Here is a 19409-nt window from a genome sequence, read left to right on the forward strand (position 1 = left end):
CATTACCAACCTATTATTTAAAAAAAATAACATCTGTGATTTAAAACTTCGTAGACAATCCTGTATTTTTTATTAGAAGTCAGTGTTAGGAAGAAATACTTAGAAGTTATAGCCGTCTGCAAGTTTGGAGTTGGATAGCTTTCAGATTTGTACTAAGTTTAATGCAGTATCTGTTGTTGTTTAGGGTTTTTTGGGGGAAAAATAACTGGATAATATGCCAACTTCATATTTTTTTTTCTTATCAAGTTGATATTCAGAGTTAACAGAAATTAAAGAATGATGATAAAAAGGAAGATCTCTGGCATTTAACAATTGTCATGTCTGAATGAGGTAAGAATTTACATAGAAACCAAACAGGTAACTCTTTGACAAAAATATTGAATACTGAGCTGATTATTAGTCACGACAGCCCTCACATATGTCATATTTATAATATTAAATGGATGAAAACTGCATATACTAATGTAATATAATCCTAACCAACCATTTTTTGGTCAACCTAAAAGGAGTAGGTCTTTAAAATTTTGTTTTGTCAAGGTTTCCAGTGAAAAAAGAGAGAATCCCCAGATTGGGAGTGCTCACAAAAGAATAGAGCCATATAAGGTGCCAAGGATGGGAAGAGGAGGATGGATTATAGATTTAGTCCTGCATTTGTGAAAATTCTGACTGAAGCAGCCTGGAAGCAAGTAGTACTTTTTTATTTTTATTTTTCTCCTCAACTGATAAGCTTTATGGAGCATCAAAAGACATGAAAATTTCATAGAAAAACATGTATCCAGGGCAGATCTATTCAAGGTCCTGCTTGTGTTTCTCATGGGGAACCACTTAAGGAAGGGATGATGATAGCAACCTGAGCGAGTTACATTGCCCCCCACCCCAATAACTCCCTCTTATCTGCCACAAGAGCACCTCAGCACAACTTATCACATAAAGCCATAAGCCACGCCACTCAGACCTAATGTCCAGATTCAATGTCCCAAGATTTTTACTGTGCTATGTATGTAACCTACCTGTGACTGCCCTTACCCACTTGGACCTGGGAACATTCCAAATGTGAACAATTAGGGCCTTCCTGTGTGCAGTCCCAGCCATGGCGTACTGCAAACTATAAACCTAGAAAAATCAATTGCATTTCTATATACTAGCTCTGAACACCTGGAGGCTGAAATTAAAAATACAGTGCCAATTATAATAAGCGAAAAAGTGACATACTTGGGTGTAAATCTAAAAAACTGTGTACAGGACTTGTATGCTGAAAACTACAAAATGCTGATTAAAAAAAAAGAAAAGGAGACCTAAGTAAATGGAGAGACTCATGGGTCGGAGAACCCAATGTAGTAAGTGTGTCACTTCTCCCCAGACTGATACACAGGTTTGACATAAGTAATTTTCTTTTTGGTAGATACAAGATCATACAAGAATTTATATGGAAAGGCCAAAAAGAACTAGAATAACTAAAATGATTTTTTTTAAAGAAGAATCAAGTGGGTGAAATTATCCAGTTTCAAGACATAACTATAGTAGTCAGGACTGTGTTCTTGATGGGAGGGATGGACATATAGAGATCACAGAAGTAGACCCACATGAGTGTGCCCAACTGATTTTTAACAAGGTGCAAAAACAGTTGAATGGAGGAAATAATTGCCTTTTCAACAAACAATCCTGGAACGATTGGTCATCCCTCGCCAAAAACAAAATGAACCCTGACCTAAATCTCACACCTTACTCAACTCAGAATGGATCATGGACTTAAATATAAAGCTATAACTTTTAGGAAGAACAAAAAATCCGGAAAAATCTTTGGAACCTAGGGCTAGGCAAAAAAGTTCTTAAGACTTGATACCAAAAGCTTAATCCATAGAAGTATGATAGATTGAACATCAAAATTTAAAACTTTTGCTCTGTGAAAGAATATGTTAAAAGGACAAGGAGATAAGCTACAAAGTGGAAGAAAGTACTTGCAAACCACATTTCTAGTATGTGTCAGGATTGGTATCTAGATTGTATCATTAACTCAAAGCAAAACAATAAAAAAAGCCAGCAATCCAATTAGAATATAGGCAAAAGACATAGAGACATTTCCTCAAAGATGACATTCAGGTGACAAATAAGCTTGTGAAAAGACATTCAACATTCTTTGCCATTAGGGAAATGAGAAAATTAAAACCACAATGTGACATCGCTATATACCTATCAGAATGGCCAAAGTAAAACAGTGACAACACTAAATGCTGTCAAGGATGCAGAGAAACTGGATCACAAATACTCAGTACATTGCTGGTGAGAATTGGATAGCAACTCTGGAAAACAGTGTGGCAGTTTCTTAAATAGCTCAACATACAACTATCATATGAACTAGCAATTATACTCCTGGGCATTTAACTTATTTTCACGCAAATACCTGTACACATTCTCATAGAAGCTTTATTCATAATAGTAAAAAACTGGAAATAATCCACAGCATTCAATGGGTGAATGGTTACTGATAACATCCGTTCCATGAAAATACTACTCAGCAGTAAAAAAAAAAAAACTATTGATACATGCCACTCCGGGATGAATCTCCAGAGATTACACTGAATGAAATAAGCCAGCCCCAAAAAGCTACTGTGTGAATTCCATTTATATAGTATTCTTGAAATGACAAAATTATAGAGATGAACAGACTAGTAGTTGCCAGGGATTATGGAGGTGGTAGCGGTGGGAGGGAAGCGGATGTGGCTGTGAAAGGGAAACGAGGGATCCTTATGGTGATGGAAACTGTTATCTCGTCTATCAACGTAAGTATACTGGTTGTGATAATTGTACTATAGTTTTGCAAGATACTACCATTGGATTAGCAGATATTTGGTAAAGGGTAATGGGACCTCTCTGTGTTATTTCTTAGAGCTGCACGTGAATTTTAATTATCTCGAAATCAAAAGTTTAATTTTAAAAACAGTAAAGGCAGAATAACATCTAACTAGTCCCATTTTAGGGTGCAATCTAGGGAAATGCCTTGGATGTGTGCCCCCCATAAAGAATGAGGTTTTGGGAATTCCCAGGTGGTCTAATGGTTAGGACTCCGCACTTCCATTGCAGGGGGCACAGGTCCCTTGGCCGGGGAACTAAGATCCCGCATGCCATGTGGCGCAGCCAAAAGAAAAGAAAAAGGTCTTGAGAACAAGTATTTGAGGTATATAAAAGCAATGAATTGAGTTTGCACACTTGAGAACTTTCGGAATTACTGCAGACTTATTTCTCTCACTGGTTACACCACAGCCAGTGCCAGTAAATGAAGTAGTTCTATATATATGTTGCGTGTTAATTCTTCCCATCAGCATTGCTGCCTGAAAAGGACTTCAGACTGAGAAATGGCACAGCTCACCTACCTATGAAAAAGTGGGTGAGGAGTAAAACAATTGATTCTTATCTCACTCTTCCTGCCCTTTACCATAGTTCAGGAGGGTTGAAATCATCCAAAAGGGGAAGGAAACAGAACAAAAGCAAAATTTTAAATGCTCTGAAGGAACAGAGTTTCATGAAAGTATAAAGCAAATGGATCTGACTTAGGAAAGGCTTCCCGTAACAAGTGATCTTTCATTTGAGATGAGAGCTAAGCAGTCTACTACGGGGGAGCATATTCTTGAGGGAGTGAACAGTTTTGTACAGAAGTACTATAGAGGGACCAGATGTGCATTTGAAGAATGAGAGAAACCCAGTGTGGCTACAAGGCAGAGATACACAATTTGAGAATTACTTACTACAGAAATCTTAATCTGTCAGCATGAAATTCCTAGAGGTCAAGTATAGAGTGAGGAGCTCTACATTTAATCCAGATAATGTGGACAGATTCTGCAAAGGAAAATTAGAAGGGGCAATGACAGAGGTAGAAAAAAAACCAGGAATGGGAGTTATAGAGGCCAAAAATTTAAAAGCTCACTTTATAAGGAAATGATCAACAGTTTTAAATGTTGCAAGGTAAAGTAAGATGAAATGTGAAAATGTCCATTGGATTTTAGGATAAGGAAGTCGTTGATAACCCTGGAATGTGTTTTTGTCTGTTTTTTTGTTTTGTTTTGCTTATTTGCTTTTTAATGATGGATATCGGAGACAAAATGTATAGGCTAAGGAGTGAAATGAGGGTAAGGATATGGAGACAGAGTATAGACAAGTTTTTTGAGAAGATTTTTAAGGGTAGAAGAGAGATTAGTAGTTTGCAAGGCAGATGAGATAAAGGGAGGCCAGAGGCCTAATCATGTTTAAATCTCTGCAGAAAGGAGTCCCAATTAGAAGACAGAGTAGACAATAGTGATAGTTTACGGTGCCCAAAAGATGGGATGAGAAAAGATCCAAAGCACAATTAGAAGGACTGCTCCTGGGTAGTAATACACACAAGTCGTCCACTGGAGGACTAACTGGAGACAAGGAGAGAAAGAAAATTTCATTATGATTTTAGGTTTGGTAATGGAATTAAAAGAGTTCCCATCAAATGACTCCAGTTTTCTTTACAAGTAGGAATATCATTTGCTACATAGCCCTCACCTGTGTAACTGCTGTATAGCATCCCCCTTTTACCATCTTTCTCAGTTATACCTGAGACTCTCCTAAATATCTAGCCTTAACTAGTCCCCTCACATTCTTCCTTACCAGAATCATCTGGACTCTTCACGAAGGCCTCTATCACTATGTGGCCTCTGTTAAAACACTGCTTTACTGGTAACCCTCATAGTGTCCTCCTCCCCTACCCAGGACACCAAAGCACTGAGCTGTGAGAAAGTCAATGACCCTTCTCCAACTCTGTCAGTCTTTGTTCCTGGGATCCAGTGTATAGCATCTGCTCAGAGCCTGTGTCTCTTGAACACAGCTCTTTTATTTCCTGCCCTAAACCTCTCATGCCAGTGGGTAAACAAACATCTTGCTATCTCAGAATCCTTTTTTTGCCCCTTCTACTCTCTTTTTTGATATTTAGGCGAAAAAGTAGTTTTCATAAATGTCAATTAATGAAAATAAGTGGTCAGAGGAGTGGCAAAAGCATGAAGTAATTAGAATGTAAAGGGTTTTAAGGAAAATAGAAGGATAGAAGGAGTCGGAAAAGAAGGTTTAGAGCATGGTAAGAACTTTGAACTTCATACTGTGGTGTTGCCACTGAAAGGTTTGAAAGTTTATAAGAAACAAGGTGATGGAATGAAAGGAAGACAGGGATGAGGGCAGGGTAGTGTTAAATGATTATATTTGCAGTTTTGAAAGATCATTTTTGCATTGGTAAGGAGGGTGAATTGGAGGCAGGGAGGACAGTGAGCATAACAAGGGCAGAGAAACCCCAGGTTTCTGGGCTGAGCAGTAAAGCTGACTGGTTGTGGGATTGGGAACTGGCTTGTAAAAAAGGAAAGAAGTTGAATTCATTTCTGACATGTTGAGCTTCAGGGCCTGTAGCATATCAAAATGGAAATAACCTGTGGGCAGATGTCTGCTATCTGAAGCCCAGGAGAGAAGTCTGGGATGCAGATACAGGGCTGGGAACCATATATAAGAATGAGATTTCCCAGTGAAGGACACATAGCATTCAAAGAGGGAAGACAGGATGGTGAACTCCATTATTTGCAAGATAACCATGAAGTAGATGAAAAAAGTTGCTAGAAGAAGACCAAACTGAAGTGATGTCACAAAAGCCAGTGAAGGAGAGAACTTCACAAATGAGGGCTTAATCAAATAAGTAAGGTCAAGATGGATTGACAATTCATAAGTCTGTACGTAGCTTAATGGAAGGAAAAGACATGCTGATGTGGAACGAAGAGTAACTGGGATGCTAGGTGGAGACAATGTAGGAAACTCAAAGTGGAAGGCAAAATTCAGTGTGGTAGCTTGCTGGGTAAAGGAAAGGTGGTGGTTGATTCTTTTTAGAATGGCAGAAACATGAGCTCATTTTATAGACTGAAGGAAAAGAGTCAATGGAAGGAGGAGATTAAGAATGTAAGGGAATTTGTTTATAATTGATAAGGTGTTTCAGGGTACACCGTGGAAAGGGATGACAGAGCAGTTGTGAGAAGAGTGATGAGAGTATGCTAGAATGTGGTCGCCAAGGCCCAAGTGGAATGTGGCAGAGAGAAATGCATGGAACTAGCCAAATTCTGTATTTTAAATCAGTTTTGATAGTGCTTTTGGTCATTACTGAGGCAGGTGTCAGGTGCTGGGGGATGCTGGTTGTCATTTGCAACCAATCCCCACAAATCTAAACACAACTGGAATATTGTAATTGTCCATTACAAAATGTAAGTACTTTGCTCATAATAAGCATCCAAATGGATTAGGCTGCTCTGGACTTTTCTGGAAAAGAGAGAAGGGAAATTATTAATAATAAACGTGTAGGAAGGGGTAGTGAGGAGAGGGAAAATACCAAGGGAAGAAAGATGAAATAACAAAGCCTGGCACCAGAATTAAAAAGACCCTGTGTAAGAAAAATGTGTTTGTCTATGCTTTCCAGGAATAAAAGAAAATTTTGGGTTTTTCTTTTCTTTTTTCTTTCTTTTTTTTTTTTTAACTCTGAACTGTTTATTTCTTTCAAGCTGTGTCTTGATGCCTGGAGTAATGAAAATCTTCCCAGGGCAAGGGTTGTTAACTTTGGTTCCTGCTACTGCTTCCTAGAAATGAGTAACGTAAGGTAAGTAGAGAGAGGAAGCGCCTGGGTTTAGTAATTGTGTGACCTCCAGCAAATGATTGGAGTAAAGATCTCAGTCTCCTCATATGTAAAGTGGAGCTAAAAACAGCACCTTTCTCACGAACTATTGAGAAAATCTGATGAAACCGCAAAAAGTAAGGATTTATTTGGGTCATAGCAATGACTCAATGGATTAGTAATTGTTTATAAAGCCTTGGGGGTTGGAAAACACCGCCTATGAGCTCCCTGTCTGGGGGAAAGGAAGGCCCAGAGGAAGGTCATAATGAAAATGGATGCGGGATAGTTCCATCATCCACTCCCAGTGCCTCATCTGGGAAGGTGAATTGGATTTACCTTCTCATCTGCTCTGGTTTAGTTGTAGGGAATCCTGGGAAAAGTCTCGGTATTTCCCCTTCTTTACTCCAGCTGCTTCTAAATACTCTGGAGCCCTAAATTAAAGGGGCATGGAGCCGGTGTAATAGTGATAGCTGAGCTTTTTGTATTGCAAGGAATTAAGGCTGCTTCAGGTACTCCCTATGAGCTCTGTGTCCTGGGGAAAACTGGCTTGAGAGTTTGGTGAGGAATTCCAAAATTATTCAAGGTTAAAAGATGTGGACAAATTTCCGTTACCACAGTTTACTTAAATAGCGCCAGTCCCCAAATGCCATGATTCAAAAATCAGTTATCACAGTATATTAGCATGTAGTTGTGTTGCCTTCTTGTCTCCCAGTGATAGACTCATGAAACAGTTTACAGAAATGGGTAATGAAGTGCTAGTTACAGCAGTTTTAAAGTGGCGGAGAGGGTCGTTGCTCTCTCAAGAGTGAAGAATAGAAGGGGACAGTTAACTGTCATGGAAGAGGGGCTGGCTCACAGGGGCTGCTTGGACTTCTGAGGAGTTCATACACGGCTGATTCTGAAAGTGATAAAAGATGCTGGAAGGATACACACAAAAGCTGGAAGTGGGAGCTTCTTTTCTTCCTTTCTTTCCCTGGTAGTCTCCCAGCAGTGCCTCCCATTGGCAGTTAGTCTGGGAAATGTAGCTCGCAGACACCCAGCATTACAAAGCCAAGTATAGTGGGGTTGGATTGGGTCTGAGAGGCAGTAGGTAAATAACAGCATAGCTGCCATCACCATTTCTCCCAGGGATTGTTGGAAAAATAGGATTGCTAATGCCTTGCTTTGACACCTCAGATCTTTGAAGAAGCATGTCCACAGGGCCACTGTCATATGTTTGCAGCACTTGTAAGTCATGCATTGAAATAAATGGACACTTGTTGCCCAAATATCAACCAGAGGTCAGTTACAACTACTTTTTCTTGGTCTACAAAAATCAGACACTTTTTCCCAATGGCTATCATTGTTTTTGGTAATAGTTCATTTCATTTCTGATCCTCAAATGGCTAACCTTTGTGTGATTCCATGTCCAAGAACTTTGCTGGCCTTCTTTTATCTATTCTCAGGCTGTGGGTTTGCTTTTTCTTTACACCCTTTCTCATTTGCCTCTCTATTTCTGGTAATGAGGTATCCTGGGTGTTCATTCTTTGAGAGGATTTTTCAGTATGGTACTCAAAGAAAAAGAGGCTAAGGAATCTGAGATTTTAATTCATTTCAACTTTCTTTGTTTCTTTGTTATACCCCTCCTGACCCACTGGGAAGAAACAAATCTATGCCTTTGGAGAATTTTGAGCTTATTCTCTGGAAACGAAAACAGAGGCTTGCACATACTTCTTAATATATTTCTTGTTTTCTTTTACATACATTCATTTACACATAAGCATTTGTGTGTGATAAAGATGGATAACCACAGCATTTGAGCGGTTTAAAAATACTGTTAAGACAGTTCTGGGATCCTACCTGATACCTGCTTGTACTGGTGGCAGTGACACCAGGATGGAAGAGGATAATGTGAATATACAGTGAAAGTTAATGAAAATTACTAAATGAACTATAGATGACAAGTCTTGCTTATATTCTAATTTTCACAGCTATTTTTTTCAAATACATCTTTGATATGCTAAGAAGCTATAAGAAGGATACCAAACAGTTAAACTGATGAGTGCTGCTTTTTCATTGCATCATTTTATGCTTTATAACTTTTTATGGAAACTTTTAGAGGTACCTCTCTTTTTGACTTAAAAAATGGAATATTTGTCTCGGAGAGCTAGACCTAGCTGCAGTGAGTTTTTGAAAAATTATGCCTCTATGGCTTTAAGGGAAGACTGGCTTGATATAACATCCCAAGGAAGTCTTTATGATACATTGGTTTGCTAATAACACCATCGGCTAAGAAGTAATAAGTGAAGGTTCTAAACTAGTACGTATCATACATAACGTGCACATGTGCATAAAATGAACAAAACTAACATGTTCTATGAAGTGTTCATTTTTATTAACTGACTATAACAATAAAACATGTATTCTAGTGGAAAGAGCCTTTGGTGACCAGGGTTCCATTCCAGTTCAGGCTCTACTACTAATTAACTCTGTGACCTAGGCAGTCATTTAACCTCTCTGGACCTGACTTTGCTTATCTGTGATAAAAGAAAATGAATCAGACTAGGAATAAGCAGGATACATCCTGACCACCAACTCCAAAAAGTAACCCGTTAAGAGCTGAGTTGAAAATTCTAAGGCTGAGTCTGGGCTTAATGAGGAGTGCCATGATCGATTAGTGCTGTCTGCTGTGAGTGCAGGATATGGAGAGCGGCAATGTAAGTGCCAGATACTAGCTGTCTCCCTAGACTAGCTTACCTCCAAGGCCACTTGTGCTATGCCATATAATTCAAGTTATTCATCATTTAAATTTAATTTACAAACATAAAGCAAACTGGAAAAACAAATCTTGAGGTTTCCTGACCTAAACATGGATTTTGGAAAAACACAATTTTTCCTTTTGGAAGTAGAAATAAAAAAGGAAGTTTCTGCCAGAACTTTTTTGAAAGCGTTTTAAAATAATGTAAACTTATCTCCCTTCACGCTTTCATTATCGCATGAAATATTAAGTACCAACTTTGAAATTGTCACAGTGTGGGTGTTGAATATTTGCTGAATTGAATTGAATTGGGGGATAGAAAGATGAATAGACACAGCCTTTGCTCTTGTAGAGTTCATGGCCCAGTGGGGAAGGCAGACGTCCTAGCAGGTAATTCCAATACAATATGTTAAATGCTATAATGGTTTTGTGAAGCTTAAAAAATGAAATGACCAACTTTGTCTGAAGGAGTTCCTGCAGGTTCCACACAGAAGATGACATCTGAGCTGAATGTTAAAGGGCGAATAAAAATCTGTCTGGTGGAGCAGGGTAGCTTAGGTATTTTGGCACTGTTGAAAAAGAATTCCTTCCCACAAATTATTTGTATTTTGGGGGGGGGGTTGGTTAAGTTAGAGTCTAGAAAATTGACCTGTAATTGTTAGTGATTATTCTTGCTTGTTTAAGAAAATATTGTCAAATCATGTAGGCCTGGAAATGCAATTTGGGCTGCCTGGGAGAGTAGGGATGAAGCATTTAGGTGGAAGTTTAAATATCTCTGGATGACAACCGCAGGGAACAATTTGGAAGGAGAGATGACAGAACCGTTCTGATCAAAACTGGAGACTCAGAGAGAACGGTAGAGGGCACGCTGGATGAGAAGGGGCTTGGGGGTTGGAGGGGTTCATCAGGGAATTTGTGTAAGGATTTGGAAAGGGATTGTCCTAAACCAAGGGCCTCCCAGGAAAGGACTTAGCATCTCCAGGAATACAGAGATGGAAGCAGTATCTCATGCTGGAGTATGACAGTGAAATAAAGTATTAAGTTATGAGAATGACCATCAAAAGTCAGGTGAACAAGAGAAGTCAGTCACCAGAACTCAGTGGTTATAGAACCCATGGAGGGACATGCTGACTGTGTATTAGTGGGTGAAGTCTTCATTTTTTATTTTATTTTATTTTTTTGGCGGTACGCGGGCCCCTCGCTGCTGTGGCCTCTCCCGTTGCAGAGCACAGGCTCCGGACGCGCAGGCTCAGCGGCCATGGCTTACGGGTCCAGCCGCTCCGCGGCATTTTGGATCTTCCTGGACCGGGGCACGAACTCATGTCCCCTGTCCACTGGCAGGCGGACTGTCAACCACTGCGTCACCAGGGAAGCCCAAAGCCTTCATTTTTAATACTTGCAAAAAACAATAGAAAAAACTTACTCTGTAGACTGTGATGGTTTCCAGGGTAAAGTGGGGAAATTCTCAGACCAGGTGCTTCCTTAGAGGGAGTAGTTCGAGATCTCAGCTCCCTCTCCCTTGGAGCTATTGAAAACTGTTGGGGAAAAGTGAGAGTGGACCAGACTGTAAATTTCCCCGAAATAGACTTAAATGTTGCTCAGAGGGTTTGGTTGCTGATGCTCTGAGTTGTGACTATGTGTTGGTACGCCTAGTAAGTAGAGTTAGCAATTGGATTTGCTTTTTAAGCTGCATGTACGCATTTGGGCAGCAGATGAGCCTTACTCGTGCAATGATTGGCTAATAGTATTATCCAGGCCCTCTCCTGTGCAAGACGAGCTGTGACACTGAACTGTGAGGACTCTGTCCATTTACCCACTGAAAAAGCACATTTATAGATTGAAAGTGCAACAGGTCTTTTGTTGTTTTAAAAGGATAAAATCAGATGTGTTAGATGAGTAAAAACGTGGCTCATGGACTTCCCTGGTGACGCAGTGGTTAAGAAACCACCTGCCAGTGCAGGGGACACGGGTTCGATCCCTGGTCCGGGAAGATCCCACATGCCGCAGAGCAACTAAGCCCGTGCGCCACAACTACTGAGCCTGCACTCTAGATCCCTCGAGCCACAACTACTGAGCCTGTGCACCTGGAGCCCGTGTTCCGCAACAAGAGAAGCCACTGCAATGAGAAGCCCACCCACAGCAACGAAGAGTCGTCCCCGCTCGCTGCAACTAGAGAAAGCCTGCACACAGCACCTAAGACTCAGTGCAGCCAAAAACAAAACCAAAAAAATGTAGCTCATGTTCTGAATGATATAAAGTGGGTCCTGTGTCTGCAGCATAGAATTGGGATTTGTGGGCAGCTATATCTAACTTTAGTTGCGTAGCACACTTTTGGGAAGTCACGCAACAAACTGATCATTTTCCAGTCCATTTAATGAACTCCTTAAGCAGACGGCATCAGAGTTGCAGCCTGGACTGCCACTCTTTCTTTTCACAGCAAGTCATATACGTTATTGGCAGGGTTAGCAAATATTAACATTCAGATTTCAACTCAGGCACGTTATTTTCTGGCTGAGAATTACGTGTGTGGCATGTGTATTTAATTTTAGTCAATTTCTTTTTCTTGGGTTTTTTTTTTTTTTTTGGTAACCTAAAAGAAAATTTCATAGGACATAGTGAAATTTCCTTACTATATAAAAAGGGCTTTGTTCTGCTTTAGAAGACTGTTAGGCAGGATTTACTAAAGCCGAAGAGTCGTGTTCAAATATATGTGTACGCCCAGTGACCCAGGAATCCTGCTTCTAGGTATTAGACTCCATAGAAATTAAAATACATGTGCACCAAAGCAAATGTACAAGAATGTTTCCAGCAGCAATCCAACGGTAAGAATATGCTGTGCATACAACAGAATACTATGCAACGAGAAAGTATAAACTACTGTTACACAACACCACAGATAAATGCCACAAACAATATTGAGTAAAATAGTCAGGCACTCCCACCTCCCCAAAAAAGAAGCCAGACCACAAAAAGTAGACTTTGTAAGATTCAATTTATATGAGTTTCAAAAACAGGCAAAACCGAGCTATGCTGACGAAATTCGGAAGAGTGGTTATATTTGAAGGGGTTAATCACTGAGAAGAGGCATATCGGGGGCTTATGCAGCATTGTTAATGCTGCATTTTATTTTTAATCTGAATGGTGGTTTCACAGGTGTGTTTACTTTGTTAAATGTCATTGATATATACACTTACGATTTGTGCACTTTTCTGTATATGTATTTTTACTTCTATAAAAAATTTAAACGGGTTTTAGTAACAAGCATTTACATTTGTAATATTCTAGCCTTGTAAAGTTAGGTTTAAAGATTTCTTTCTCATTAGCATAGTAGGCTCAAGTATTTTGCACAGGAATCAGTATTTTTATTTTGATTTTTCATTAAATACATGTGTGTACCAGTTAGTATTTTCTGAATTTTATGACATTCTCTGTAGTAGTTAATCCTGCGGTAAGCAATGATGATTTTAAGAGGTGGACTAAGGTAGCAAATTATGTCAAAGTTTCTTGCAGAGCCAAAGATGTCTATTAGCTAATAGTATCAGTTGCCTGTAACAAAGTATATTTTAACATTTGTGTATTTATTTTCTTGAATATGAGTACTATGTAACTCATTTAAACATGGTTTGCCTTTGTTACTATCTTTACTTTCTGCATCTCTTCATAAAGTATTGTATTGTTTGGTATCCTCCCTTTTTATAAAAAGAATTTAAGATTACATTGCCCCTTCATATATATATATATATATATATAGCTCCTATATATATATATATATCCATAAAGTACATACATGTGGGCGTTTTCTTTTTTTTTAACATCTTTATTGGAGTATAATTGCTTTACAATGGTGTGTTTCTGCTTAGTAACAAAGTGAATCAGCTATACATATACATATATCCCCATATCTCCTCCCTCTTGTGTCTCCTTCCCACCCCTCCCTATCCCACCCCTCTAGGTGGTCACAAAGCACTGAGCTGATCTCCCTGGGCTATGCGGCTGCTTCCCACTAGCTATCTATTTTACATTTGGTCATGTATATATGTCCATGCCAGTCTCTCACTTCGTCCCAGCTTCCCCTTCCCTGTCCCCATGTCCTCAAGGCTGCGTCTTTATTCCTGTCCTGCCCCTAGGTTCTTCAGAACCACTTTTTTTTTTAGGTTCCCTATTTACGTGTTAGCATACGGTATTTGTTTTTCTCTTTCTGACTTACTTCACTCCGTATGACAGTCTCTAGGTCCATCCACCTCACTACAAATAACTCAATTTTGTTTGTTTTTATGGCTGAGTAATATCCCATTGTATATATGTGCCACATCTTTATTATCCATTCATCTGATGGACACTTAGGTTGCTTCCATGTCCTGGCTATTGCAAAGAGAGCTGCAGTGAACATTGTGGTTCATGTCTCCTTTTGAATTATGGTTTTCTCAGGGTATATGTCCAGTAGAGGGATTGCTGGATCATATGGTAGTTCTATTTTGAGTTTTTTAAGGAACATCCATACTGCTCTCCATCGTAGCTGTATCAATTTACATTCTCACCAACAGTGCAAATAAATGCTCACTCCAGCATTTATTGTTTGTAGATTTTTTGATGATGGCCATTCTGACTGGTGTGAGGCGATACCTCATTGTAGTTTTGATTTGCAATTCTCTAATGATTAGTGATGTTGAGCATACTTTCATTTGTTTGTTGGCAATCTGTGTATCTTCTCTGGATAAATGTCTATTTAGGTCTTCTGCCCATTTTTGGATTGGGTTGCTTGTTTTTTTGATACTAAGCTGCATGAGCTGCTTGTAAATTTTGGAGATTAATCCTTTGTCTGTGTAACTCATGCTATGTAATTCATTTAAACATGGTTTGCCTTTGTTACTATCTTTACTTTCTGCATCTCTTCATAAAGTATTGTTTGGTATCCTCCCTTTTTATAAAAAGAATTTAAGATTACATTGCCCCTTTATATATATATATATATTTTATAAATATATATATATATTTAGCCATAAAGTACATATGTGTGAGTGTTTTCTGTCTTTTTTTTTTTGGCTGCATTGGGTCTTCGTTGCTGTGTGCAGGCTTTCTCTAGTTGTGGCGAGCGGGGGCTACTCTTCATTGTGGTGTGCAGGCTTCTCATTGCGGTGGCTTCTCTTGTTGCGGAGGATGGGCTCTAGGCACCTGGGCTTCAGTAGTTGTGGCATGCTGGCTCAGTAGTTGCAGCGCACGGGCTCTAGAGTGCAGGCTCAGTAGTTGTGGTGCACAGGCTTAGTTGCTCTGCGGCATGTGGGATCTTCCCAGACCAGGGATCGAACCCATGTCCCCTGCAGGCGGATTCTTAACCACTGTGGCACCAGGGAGGTCCTCCGTTTTCTGTCTTTTTGTCTAAAATCAGTGATGTCTTCCCAGAAAGGGTGTGTGTGTGTGTGTGTAGTGATAATTAGAGAAATTGTAAAATCAGATATTAAAAGGAGCTGAAGATAATAGTTCATATTCCTGTTTTCAGACAGCAGACACTACCCTCTGAGAAATTTGGTGTTGTAAAGCATTTTATTGAGAACTTTTAGAGACTACAGAATTATAAAGCCTCAGCGAAGCAAACTAGGTAACAAGCTCTAGTGTTTTTTAACCCTTCTGGCTTCATAGAATCATAGACTGTTTGTGTTGGTTGGGACAGAGGTCAAACACCCTACACATTCATGGAAATTGTCCCTCAGAATCTCCTGGTTGCTGGTGATTTTTCTCCAAGGTCCTGAGCACAAAGGAGATGCCACCCTGAATCTGAACCTCTTTGCAGAGACACACTTGAAGATGAACTGACTATATTAACTACAGAGAGGACCTCTGCCTTGGAGATGGAAGCCTGTTAAGAGAAAAGCTGCGATGTCTCGGGTTTCTTTCCATTGTGCTTCGCTTTAAAAATTTTAAACTTTGCTTCAGTCCTAAAGCCTGTGGTACAAGAACACAGCTTTCCAATCTTATCTATTTTCCAATGTAGGATAAACATGTTGGGTTTAGTTAAATTATGAATGCTGATAATATTCATTTGGTACAATTTATATTCTTCTTTTATCTTTTTATTTTTGACAGTTTAGGCTGGGGCATAAAGCATTATTATATTCTTGGCATCCTCCCTTAGAAGTTTTAAATCAGTTCATGAGGCTTTCAGCGCGCTTCCTGTCATTCATCCATCAGCATCCAGTCCATTTAATCCCGGCCTCTCAGCTGAGCTGCCCTAGCCCCTGTTGTGAGTGATTGGCCTGCTCCAGCGCTCCCAGCTTCTCCTGTCACATCACATTTGCATAAAAGAGGACAGATAACCAAATTTGAGCACACAAATGAAAATGCTAAGCGCTAAACCTGTCACAGTTGTTGTTCAACTAATTGTGAAAAATTTGATTTGCTTGCCTTTCACTGTTTGTCATGTGGACCCCCTTCTCAAATGTGCCTTGGCTTCTGCCTCTGTACATGTAGCTTTTAAACTCTTGAGCACAAGCAGCCCACCCTGGGGATTACTTACCTCTCCTACCAGCTTTTAATGTTGGCTCATCTTCTTGACTAAATTAGGCCACCACGGCAAACAAACACATAATTAAAAACCCAGGAAAGACAACTGCAGTTGCACTTCTTAAATTGATTTTTACAATGCTGATGGATGCCTTTGTGTGTTCTTCCATTTGATAATTTTATTTCTTTATATAACCTTTTGGTAGGAGAAAATTAAGAATGGGCATTGTAGAAACCTTTATGTTATTTTAAAACCTATGTGTTATTTTGCTCCTTTCTGTTCCTCAAATAACAAAACTTGTATAATGGGTCTTAAAAAGCATATTTCTGTTCCGTAATACTTTACCTGCCATATCAGTATACATTTTTAATCAAGGTTTCAAATGATTCCATTTGAAATTGTATTAGAAACAATGGATAAAATTCCTTTGCTCACAATACTCAATCACATGAGCTCTGTTTAAATGGTAGGTAGTATGAGTGTTTTGAAAATTTGTATGTGTACTATGTACAGTCTCGTTCAATATTTGTTATAAAGAGGCTTTAACTTGTTTTTACAGGCATTAAGTTGGTAATTTCTTGATGCTCATTAAAACAATACATAATGGTATCTCTATAAAGTCAAAAACCTCGTTTTCCAGGAGTCGCACGAGAAAATGTCTCTTTCATTTATAACAATACCTCTCATTGCTTTACTGCATTAATTTGTTTCTAATATTTTAGGTATGTGATGTTCAAGCAACAAAGAAGATGGCATTAACTAAAGTTGAAACCTTTTAGGGTTGAATACAGCTTAAATTACCTTGAAGAATTGGAGGGTCATATTCTTGAAATTGGGTTAAAATGAAATTTGACATTACAGTGACAGTTTGTGGTTTGCAAAAGTTGGATGTAACATCATTTATTGCAGTATTCCTTTGGGATTTATTTTTAGTAGGTCATATGAAATGGATTAAAGAAATATTTGAACGGTATAATTTTATACAGTCTTATCCTAAAGAAAAGAAGGTCTTTCTTTTTGCTACAACCCCCTAAAATGCTGAGTGGTTAAATCTAACGTGAAAATTTGAATGCACACTAATCTCTTTACAATGTTTAATCCCATTTTAGTTCAAAGGAGTTAAATTATGGTATGAAATGCTCACCACTTTAACACATACATGATAAACTTAATTTTTTTTTTAAGAGCTAGAGGAATAATTTCATCCCTATTACATTTTGTTTATACTTCACTATTTTTATGTCATCGTAATTTCTTACTGTGTGGGTGAAAGTCTCTATGACCCTGATGTATAAATTTCAACTAGATATGGCTAGTCACATATGAACAATATTGATTATAAGATATTTTAATATCTCTAAACCAAACATCTGGAAAAGACCACAAAAATTAACTTAACACTCTAGGAAGGGTTGAATGAAACTCTTACCAGAGAACTCTCTTATTATAGCATTTAGCACAGGACCTTTTACAGAGTAGAAACAAAATAAATTAATAAGTCTAAACCATGGTCTACCTTCATTCTACTTCCGTGTTGTTCTGATTCCTCTTCAGTAATATTTTTCCTTTATCCTCATATATTTTCATTTTGCATTAGTTTAATTATGGATCATTTAATTATGGAGGTAGCATTAACACTGTGGTTAATAATCTGGGTTTTAGAGCCAGGCATGGGTTGGAGTCCTGTCTCATGCTCTCAGTAACTGTATGACCTTGGGAGAAACTCACCGTTATCTCCAGATTTCTCTTTGACATACTGGAGATGATAATAACACCATCCTCACAGATTAGTTATTAGGTTTAAATGACTTAATGCATGTGATACTTTTAGATTATAATTTGGCACATAGTAAGTGCTCAAAAGTAGTAGCTATTATTGTAGTGCATACAAAATTAATGCTTTACTTTTGCCTTTGACCTATTTTAAATACCTTTTAAAGGTTTCTGAGCAATCATATTTAGTATTTTAATGGTTTTATATAATATTCCATAGTTTACCCAATATTTCCCCAACAAGTGGATGTTCATATTATTACTAGTCCTTTTACTTTTATAAATAAACACTGTTATCTGTATCTCTGTTCATTCAAGACCCCTACCCTTCTACCCCCACCTTTTGTATTATTCCTCTGAGTTAAGTTTCCAGAGTGAGATTCCTGTTTCATATGGCATGAACTATTTATGAATATTGAACTATATTGCAAAATTGTCATCTAAGAAGTTGAACCACTTTACAATGTCAACCGCAATCTCTGCCCTCACTAGTGTTGGTCTTGCTTGCATTTCCTGCTTTGGTGTGTTCATCCCCTCAAAGTCGCATCCCAGCTCGAAACTACTGCATAATTACCCCTTATTCATTTCACATTAGAATAATTCTTCTTAACCATTGTCTGTCTTTTGGCACCGTTAGAATTATTCTTCTGTGGCTTCTTGAATAAAGTTAAAAGTTTTTATTAGTTAAAATAAACCATTGAATCAATCGCCTACTAAGTCTACCATTAAATTTTTTTTTTTTTCTATTAGGAAACTGCACAGCCTAGTTCCAAGAATACAGGCTTCAAGTCAGACAGATCCAGGTTTAAATCCTGATGTTATTATTTACCAAGCTGGGTAACCTCAGGCGAAATCTGTCAACTTCAATTCCTCATTTAGGATAAGAACAACCATACCAAACTTGTTTGGTTGTTGTGATTTAAGGCATGTGAACTCTTGGCTGGCTTTAGGCACTCAATAAATATTAGTTAATTTACTCTTTCAATTACTACTCTGTTCCTACTCTTGCTCTTTTCTCAGAATATTTCCTGGAAATATTTTTCCTCTCCCATTTCCAAACCATTGCAAATGCTGAGATTCTTTATTCTCTCTGCTGAATTTTGATATTTTTTTCTTTGAAATCATCTTTACTCATTTCTCCATATTAGACTCACCTGCTTCAATTACTACTCTTGTTTGGGATTTGAAGAGTATATAGAATTTTTTTTATTGAATATTAAGCTTATATTGGGATAAAATACTGAAGGAATCCATGAGTTAATATGAAAATATAAGCTGTCATTTGGGTGGGGAAAGCAGAAAAGAGGAGAGAAGACTTATGAAATCACTTCTCTTCCCCAGTGAGTGAAACCATGTTGGTTCCTGAATGGCTCTAATATATCCTCCTGGTCTTGGAGCTAGCAGAACTTGAGGTAAAAGAGACTCAACAGCTCTTGGGCTAATTATGTTTACAAAGTGCTTTCCACTCATCTTGGCCTATTTAAATTTTTAATTGTATAAAAACATTTCCCTGACCTTAGAAAACTTACAAGATGGTTAGAAATATAAACAAAACATTTTTTAAAATCACAGATAAAGATTAGGAAATAACACCAGCATGACATGCGTAGACCAGGATTGTCAAACTTCAGCAGTATGGGAACTGAAGAGTGTATGTAGTCCCTGAAAGTATTAAAATTTAATCAATAGCAACAACAACAACACCATGTTGACGAAACAAAATACATCTGTGTGACATTCTGTGG

Source organism: Delphinapterus leucas, chromosome 18, assembly GCF_059928025.1.
Source record: "Delphinapterus leucas isolate spDelLeu-1000000601 "Yukka" chromosome 18, BTC_Dleu_Yukka2, whole genome shotgun sequence".
NCBI classification, from domain to species: domain Eukaryota; kingdom Metazoa; phylum Chordata; class Mammalia; order Artiodactyla; family Monodontidae; genus Delphinapterus; species Delphinapterus leucas.